Below are 9,729 nucleotides of genomic sequence, written 5' to 3'. Positions count from 1 at the left end.
AAACCCATGTAAAGTCTTTTCTTATCGGGTGCAAGGATTACTTCAGAGAGCAGTTCTGGGGTCCCAACTGGTCAATACTTCCAAGGACCAGACAGATGTTTTCATCAGGCTATGTTTTGTTTGGGTTTTTTTGTGTCAGTCTAAGCATGCTTTCAAGTGGTCACAAACACATCCTGTCCTAACAGGCTGCATATCACATTCTTGCAAGAAATAAAACCTACTGGCACCTGGCAGATTCAGGAGTTCCCTTCATTATCCAGGGCAGACCCAGGGCCCCTGTGTTTCAAAGCCGTTCTGCTAGTTCAGTGATTTAATATGCCTCTGTAACATATAAATTATTAACAGCTATTCAAAATGTTCCCAGAGCACAAGATGACAAAACATACTGGAAGAACAGAACAGAATTTTTTTCTAGCTCAGATCTTTTGACATGCAGTAGATTAAGATTTATCTTGGCTAGAATCCTTTTTACAGGAAACTGGTTCCCCTTCTTACAGCAAATGCTCCTATTTATGTCAGGTGCCTTGTGAACTCTTTGGCTTGCTGTTGATGCCGCATCATTTTGTTTCCTTACTTTATTTTGTTTTTTTTTTTTTTTAAATTAGCATAAGTGGCTAAAGCAACGTTGTCACCTGGATCCAGTCTTCTTGTTACAGTTAAATCATTCCATGCTGCTGTCTGTAGGACAGACTGCAAACTGCTCAGTGGACTACTATGGGTCTTGCACATGGAGAAGGGAAAGGTTTCCTCTCACACCCCAGCAGCTGGGATGTTTGCGCCTTGTCCACAGCACAGAATTACTGGAAACCCTTTCTTTAAAGAAGGTCTGGGTCCTTTAACATATTCCTTCTCCTCATAAAGGCAATCAAAAGCTTGAAAATGTGACCTGCTTCTGTCCAAATATCCCTCTAAGCAGAGGCCAATGCGTGATGGAGTGTTCTGAAAATGTGCTTTTCAAGCTGTGCTGATGCTTTGGGGGTTGCCTATGGGGACCTGCTGAAGGGAGGCAGCCAACGCCGACTTACTTTGTTGTTCTAAGCTGAATAAAATCTCAGCACAGCACAGCTCTATCATGGCTGTTTTCTTGGAATTAATAAACATAATGACTAATTAAATAGTGTCCCATAGCAGAGAAATCGGAAATGAGATCAACAAAACCACCTGACGTAGATTTTCTTGGAAGAAAGAGCTTTGTTCTCATGTTTAATGTACGTAAGCCTTGCTAAGAAGGGAAAGCATATCATAAACCTTCTATAGTTGGCCAGGTATAAAGTGATGTATTGCAAGGAGGTCTCTGACTGATCACCAGGCATAAATATAATTTACTCTTCTTCCCCTCCCCACTCTCTCTCCCATTTTCCACAGAGAAAAATATCTGGATGTGCTGCTGTCAGGGAGATGTGGTGCCTCTGCATCAAAAGCAGTGCAGTCACTTTTCATATCTCTGCTGTGAAGTGCCAAAAGATGTTTCTTCTCTCTTAGCTAACAGAGTGGGGTGGGCAAAGAGAGCTGAACCACTTTCCTGGGCTGGCTGCTAGTCTTTGAAGTGCTCCCTGCTAACAAATAACCAGCCATGCACAAAGGCAAGCAATCAGTCACACAGTCAGGAAATACCATCTAGCATTTAACCATCATTCAGCATTTTGCAATAAGGGGAGAAAAAACATAGCTGAAATGGAGTGATAGTACATTAAAGTTTCTGTGGTACATTAGAGGGGCATTGGCCTGAGCTGCCCATTCTCAGGCCAGACTTGCTTACAAAATTGATCTCCCATTTTTGTTCACAATGGACATTGTCATGACAAATTGACTGTGAGGCAGCCAGGGGCTGCTTTCACTGCATTTCAGATCCCAGACCCCAGTCCAGCAGTTTGGACTACTTCCGTCACTTAAAGATTCACACCAACCACCCCACGTTGTGCAGTGTTTGACATGGGAGAACCACTGCAGCCAAGGATCCTGATTTGCTTTTCTTACCTCTATGAATCAGGCAGATACTCACAAAATTTATGTCATTTTTGTCATATTTGCTGCTGGTTGAGTGATTCAGTTTCTTGAGTCATTTAATAGCCCTTGAAAGGGTCTGCCTTTCTGAAATACAACTTCTAACCCAGACTCTGACTAAGATGAGCTTGCTAGCAAAGGCTGGCAGGGTCTGACCCATTCCAGGCCCAGAAACTAGATGCAGGGCTCAGATCTCATAGCTTTCATACCCTCTCTTGGCTCATGTGCATGCAACACCTGATCTCCATGTCCCCAGTGACCAGGACAGGAAATCTTGGGCTTAAGCTGGGTATTGACAAGAAGAGCTGTGTTATACCCAGCAAGAAGGGCTGGGGTGGAGAGAGAGGATGAGGGATGAACCTTGGCTTACCCAAGCCATCTGGCATTGCAAGGAAAAGCCTATGAATATCATGGGCTGGGAGTGCTGCTCCAGAAATGTCCTCTGTTTGAAACAAAAGGCCAAATTCTTCTCATGGCAACCCACTTGTCAGAAGTTGGCTCAGTTTTACTCTTAGTGGAACATTGATTTTCTTTATTTAATGTAGCATTGTTATACTGTTTCTCTGCTGGCTGCATACCCTAGTGATGAGTACCTTAGCAGGGTGATAGATAGAAAACACAGTGCATTCAGCTAGATGATAGATAGTGAGGAAATGTGGTGTATTAGTTCAGAGGAGAAAAAATACAGTCAATTATTTTACATAAGGCAGTGTCTGGTACTCCCAGTCCCTGCCTGAGAGCAACAGAACACATCAATAAAAACATTGAAGGGTTCAGAAGTGAGATTTTTGTTTTAATACTGACATATGGGCAAAGTGTTACATTTCAGCTGAAGAAATGAACATAAGCTAGCCTCAGGATCTCTACTGTTCAGCAAAAGACTAAGAGCAAAGGTTATCTTAGAACATAGGTTTTGTCTTTACATTGTCTCGTATCACTGAGATTAGAAATGTCTCCACTTTTGAATCTCATCACCCCTTCCTAAAATTCAGTAGATTCAGATAACATGAATTATTTGTAGCAGCAGTAGCATTTCTTTTTAAAAAGTAACCATTTCACAGACAAAACAAAGCATAAATTGAGCTGTTCCAGCATGGATAAAAACACCATTTAAAGCTTCACTTCCCGGCCTTGGATCTCAGAGGCAGACTGTGTTTGATTAGATCCTTCCAGCGGGTGAGATCAGGTTGAGTGACAGCTCTCTATGCCAGATCCACGCTCTGTTTATTTGCATTTTCCACCAGCTCTGGGAGTTTGCACTTTATCCTTCCTGAAATCCATCTAGATGGGGAAGCATTAGAGAAATCATTTTAATTATAGTGCAGGGACTGAAGCTTTTCAGAAGTTCAGCGTCTTTGTACTGACAGGTTTGATTAAAATCAGACATGGGTAAAGAGACCTAAGTCAGATGGACAGCAGCGAGTACTGGGCAAAAGAGGGACAGCAAGTAAAGATGTTTCATCTCTGCAACCCCCTCAATTGTCCATCTTCCTAGTGGTGGTAAGCCAGGACTGTGCAACAATGAGAAAAGTGAAGACATTCATGCTTACAGCACAGCAGGGATGTCAAGCTGATAATGCACATCGTAGTGGCACTTTGAAGGCTGAGAATAATTAGCTAAAATCCAGACTCCTCTCCAACCAGTGTTGGTACAAAGATGGGCTGTGGTGGGACTTATTTTGGTGAGGAGCTGCCTGCTGTGTGCTGCCAGGCAGAAGGACTGAAAGCAGGAGCTGGTGAGTGCCTGGTTGGGGTCTGGCTTGGCAATTCAAGCACTGAGCTGCTGAAACAAGCCCGATACTGGCCTTGCCCAGTACTGCTAGGCCCCGTCCTGCTGCTGGCAGCTCCTGTGTAGGCACAGACAGAGAAAGCACTTGCATTGTTTGAGAAGAGAAAGCAGTCTGGTTGTTCAGACCTTCGATGGAATAAACTGGTTTAGTTCCAGTGGGTAAATGAAATTACACTGACATTTACCAGCAAAAATCTCCATCTCATGCTTGTAGCAAGAGAGGATATTCTCTCTTTAAAACCTTCTGAGCTTTTGACTTTCAGATTCCATGTAGCTGTTTTCTTTTGGTACACTTTTGTCTTATTAGATTCCCTTATGCACGTCCAAACATCTTGACGGCTGGTATTGTAGCATGCCTTCATCCCAAATCAAACATCAGCATGTGAGTGTGGGGTCTGCTGGTGGAGCACCACACTGAATCATGATGAAGTCTTTCGAGTTTGTTGAGCCTCCTTCACCACATTGGCCTCCCATTTGAAGTATATCAGTACTCTGTCTCCTAGACCTGCTTGAACAATATATTTTGAACTAAAGGTACTTGAACTTTTTGGTTTTGAACTAAAAATACTTGAACTAAACACACATTTAGTTTTGCTTTCCAACAATTGCTGTCAGTCAGGGATGTGTGTCCTGTGATTCTTCAAAACTGAAACCCGTGTGTGGTTACACCAAGCTCTTCTGCTTGGAAAGCAAGTCTTGCACTGTCTTTTTGGTGTTTTCTTTTTCACTTTTCCTAATTTATTCTGCTTAAAGGAGCCACGTGGTAATAATCAGCCAGTGCACTGCTGACCTTATGGAGTTCAGTAGCCATCTGTTTAAAACAGAGATGTAAAGAATTTCCAGAGAAGCCTTTTATTATTCTCTCGGTTCAAGAGAATAACAGGACTCCTCAGCATGGGCAGCAGCTTTACAGCACTAATAAATTCCACAGCTAAGAGGCAAACAATCAATTTATCACCCAAGGATGCTGCTTTCTCTGCGTGGAGCCCAGAGGTTTGCTGTGGTTTGGAATATGGACCATCCGTTTCAGTTAGCTTCGTTTTCCCAGCTTTTTCCAACTTTGTAGCTGAAAAACAAAGCCTCCCCTTCAGCTTCATTCTCTTTCTGCAGCCAAAATGTACATCTGCAGGCAGAACAGAAAGCAGGGATTTTGTGTGAACAAGCTCAGGCCTGTTGAGAGTTTTGTCTGGTACAAACCAGGGCCTTGATCCTGCACTGAGATATCCTGGGAAGATCCTTGTTTTGGCATGGAGCCCCGTCACAGCCATCCACCCTCCTTATGAGCTCCACGCAGCCAGGCAGTGCCTGAGATGTATGATGGATGGCTAGAGTCTGTCAACAGCATGGGAGACATTGGTATAAGTTCTACATAAATAATTGCATAAATTAGGAGATGACTTTGTTTTTTAGCTAAACAATTTCCCTCTTGGGTCTTTCTGTATTTCCTTCAGAGTCCCCTCAAATGTGAGTGTGGTCATCTCCTCGACTGCTCCATAGTGTGATCCTCACAGGCTCTAACAGTAAAACAATGATAGGTAAAACAGTCAAGATATTAAATTGCAGATATGTAAAGCATATAAAAGGCTGAGCCTGAAGGTCTTTGCAAACCGAGGTAGAAAAATGTTTCATTTCCATTTTATGCTTGAGCTGAGGTTGCACTCTGTGCTCTTCATGTTATCTTCAGACTGGAGGATGAAGAGCAAAGTCTTCAAAAGCAGTGACTTGGGTAGGTGGGAATTTCAGCACATAGTAGTCTTGAAAAGGATTTTCCATTGCAGAGCTGAGTATTTCTCCTGAAAAGCACTCCCAAAGCAGTTTCTGCTCCCACCAGGGCAAACCAGTTCATGTCCCGGGCAAACAAGTGTATGTCCTGGACTTTCCAAGCACCCTCAGGTCCTGTGTGGGCAGCAAGGCTGTGTTAAGCCATGGGAAGGTCATCGAGGAAAGTGGTGAAAGCTTCAGGTTGGACTTTTGGAGGTTTTAAGCCCTGAAGGTAGAGAGCGTACATAGTGGGACAGGACTAAAGCCAAATTGCGTTACTGGAGGCAGAACCACTCTTGCTGCAGGTAGTTTCTACGGGCTGTGTCTTTGGGATTTCATGTCATGCTGGACATGTTGCTGCTTTCTGTATCTCTGGCGAAGCTAATAAAAACCCCAATGTGGTCTCAGAATTTCACTTTATGTCAGGGAATTAGCAGGAGAGAAAGCTGATAATCTGAAGCGTGCAAGTTCTCACCTCCTGGAGCACCTTGCAGTGAGTCCCTGGGAAATGGCTTTTGCTGAGCTGCCACACTTTGCTGAGATGTTATTTCTTATCAGAAATGTTCAGTGCTTGAAGCCTGTGGGAAGGGGCAGCTCTGAGCAGGGGGGAGCTGAGCAAGGGGACAGCAAACAAGCCCTTGGGATCACACAAAAGCATGACTCAGGCCATGGTGGCCAGGACACAGTGGGGAAAATATCTGCACAAATAATCCCTATTGCAGGTTATGGCCAGTGCTTTTGCCAGAAATCAAGACTCAGACTAACAGAACAGTGACCCTGCACAGTTCAACCATTCCAACTCTTTACTTTTATTCTACTTTCCTGAAAATAAAGTTGAAGGCCCATTAAATTTCCAGGTGTGGAAGATGAATCCCTCACGTGTTCTCAGGAGAACCAGGTCCAGGCAGAGAGATGACTAATGGGGAATTAGAAATTAAAAGCCTGAATGTGAATGTGAAGAGAGGTCTGAAAGTCTTTTTCTCAAATACATAGAAAAAAAAATCCACAAACTAGATTTCCTTTTAGGAAGCTGAGAATTACTGACCTATTCCTACAGAGTACATTTCACTTGCTAGGAGGTATTAAGTATGAAAATTCACAGGGATAGGGCAGGACTTTCAGAGTCACTAAGTGGAGTAGCTGTAATAAAATGACATTTATATCAGGGTTTTGACTGATCAGCACTAAAAGCTTTCTTTCCCCCCCTTTCTTTTGTGAGTGGCTGATTGTATTTGGGTAGCTAGGCTCCAGCTCCGTCAGACCATTGTCTGGCAGGTGAGAAGGTTCAATACACAGTTAAAATGGATGAGTGGTTTGGGTTTAAGGACAGCAACTTACAATTTCTGAAGCGTGTTTCTCTTCTAAGATTCTGTTTTCAACCATTGAGTTTCTCTCCATAAACTGCAAGGAAAATAGAAAAGGAATGTCCTTGTCTAGAGGGAACTTTCTCAACTGTGTAACTGAGCAATATTCATAATGCAGCTCACTCTCTTCTTCTTATTAGCAAATTTGACATTAACAGATCTTCTGCAAAGCTATTACTTGTTGGTAAATATTTACTCAGCAGCATCAGGCCATCAGCTTATTTTTTTTTCTTGTGAATCATTCCTTCATAATATCTTTCTCTTATTGTTCTTGATGCTTGATTGGCCCCTTGAATTGCCAGCACTTGTCTCTGCTCCCTCATTCCTGGCTAACACCAGCAGCTGACTTTCTGACACGTTGTTTTGGGTGATAAAACGTTGGTTCTAGAAGCTCTGAATGCAGGAGACGTTGAACATTTTCCATAACTTCCAGATACTTAGGACAAAACATTAATAATATCATGTTCCCTGAGGAAAGAGCAAACAAAAAGTAATGTGTTTCCAGACCAGCTTATTCTCTCAGACGCTTTAAAGCAGGGGCAATGAGAAGTGAAGTTATTCAACAAATGCCTGGCCCAAAGTAACTGTAATTCTTTGGAGGAATGTGGGTGTATCTCTGCTGGGAAAGTGAAAATTAAAGACGAGTACATTGGGTTCAGCAAAGCTCAAGGTCTCTTTTCAAACCACAAGTCATGCGTGTATGAGCTAACCCAGAATGATGCTATTTGTCTCTCTCTGTCTGCTAATGACACCCAGTCAGCCTGGTCTTGCATTGGCTCTGCAGCTTGGAAAGCTACTGTAGGTGGCAGAGGAGAAGGACCAAGTCTTGGATGCTCTGAGGAGGCCAGTGTGCTCCTTCAGGATTTACAGAGCCATCTGGGTGACACTGGGCTGTGTTCCCAGTGGGAACGGTGAGAGGCAAGACAGCCTTGATACCAAGCCTGTCTCTGTAATTCACTGGCCTTACATATTCCCCAGAATATATCTTATTTATCATACCTGGCACATTTCCTAGGACTGAGTCCAAAACTGCTTCTGATCTTGACTGCAGGAGTATGAGTGTAAATACAGTGTGCTGTACGCCCTCCAAGAGCAGTCCCCAGCGAGTCCACTGTGGTTATCCCAGACAACAGCCTGATATTAAGATTCCCCATTATCAATGGTTTGACTTTTAGAAAGCTGTCTACATAAACAAAGCCTATTTAGCTTGTGATTGTGCCCTGGAGAGTGGCCTACAATCACTTTCGTTTCCCCTTTTGCCTTCAAAGGGAAGAGTCAGTCCTAGGAATGAGCAGAGACCTAGAGCCACGGCTTGGATCTGCTCCCAGCTGAGTTACTGCATTGCTGTGTGGCCCTGGCTATGGTGGGGTGGTTTTGTTTTTGACTTCATTCAACTAAATAATGAATATTCTGTCTGGAAATGGTTGAGAGAGACTCTTGTCCCTGCAGAAAACTGCACCAGAACAACTTTTTAAGTGTTAATGCAAGGGAAATGAAAATGTAATTGAAAACAAAACAGAAAAAAAACTTAAGTGCTTAAGAAAAGGTTGTATGTGATTTTGAGATCTTTGCTTATTGATAAAGGGCGCTGATATTTTTAGGTAACCATCCATAAAATAAATTATGCTTCTTTTCGTTCTGTGAAAATTACATTTGCTTAGCACCTTCCATGCAAATTGTTGCTTCCAAACTGTGCAAAGATTTAAGTGAAAAAACATCCTGATAGAAAAGTTTTCTCTCTTCTTAAGTAGATCAGTCTTTTGATCTACATTACTTTAGAGTACATAGGTGATATCTTAAAATGTTTGTATCCTATGTAACACTAAAGGCTCTTTCTCTGAATGAAGAGCATCTTCTGCCCTGCCAGGTCCATGTCCTGGAGTCCATTCATTTGCTGTTTTGACCAGCAGCAGCTCTCTGAGGCACCTTCACTCTTTCAGCAGAGATGAGCTTCTGGCCAGAGTGTCATAAGATTCTGTCAAGTGAGTGGACATGTGCCAAATGAGCACTTTTCCCTGGGCCATAACTATACACAAGGACCCATTTTGTGGCAAGAGGCTTTGGCAGATTTTCCCCTCATTAGCAGTGAATTTGCTCTTTCCCTTTAGTCAGATTTGTTTAATCTTCTTAATATTGGTTTTGTAATGGGCTGAGCAATGTAATGGACATCCATGGCGAATATGCTGTCTCACATGTGCCCCTTCCATTTCCAAACCTGGGATGTGATGCTGCCTGCCACCCAGTGAGTGGTCTTCTTTGCCTCTGTCCTCACACCAGTGTCTCTTCAGGAAACCCTAGTTACTTGTACAGTCCATTTATTCCTCTCCTAAGGCAAGAGGAAGATTTTGGAGCTGTAAGCTTGTCTGTAGGGCTCCCACAGAGAAAGGAGATTTCCTACTTCATGTCTTCTTCGGATCGCATGCAGTTACCATCTCCAGGCAGTGCCACTTTCCCTCATCAGCTCTTAATACTCATGTTTTCCAACACCTGAAGTCACAGAAAGCTTTCTGCGTGACAGACCTGCCAACCTGGATGCTGTTCTTGGCTTTAAGCTGCTCTGAAATGAGTGAAGTAGAACTGAGAGTCTGGAGACAGCCCCCAGTGCTTGGGCATACCCTGTTCTGTAAAGACAATGTGCAGCCTCCCAGATCTGCAGATTTCAAAGCGGAGAACATCACTGTTCATCTTTTAACTTAGGGCTTGTTTACATGGGGAAAATTAACCTGGACTAACTGAAGGCTGGAGTTTCAAGTGGATTCATTCAGCTGCATTTGCTTCTATGTGGACAGAATAACAGAGACCTTTCCTTGG

The sequence above is a fragment of the Lathamus discolor genome, chromosome 6 (assembly GCF_037157495.1).
Source record: "Lathamus discolor isolate bLatDis1 chromosome 6, bLatDis1.hap1, whole genome shotgun sequence".
NCBI lineage: Eukaryota > Metazoa > Chordata > Aves > Psittaciformes > Psittacidae > Lathamus > Lathamus discolor.
This window is presented reverse-complemented; position numbering follows the sequence as displayed.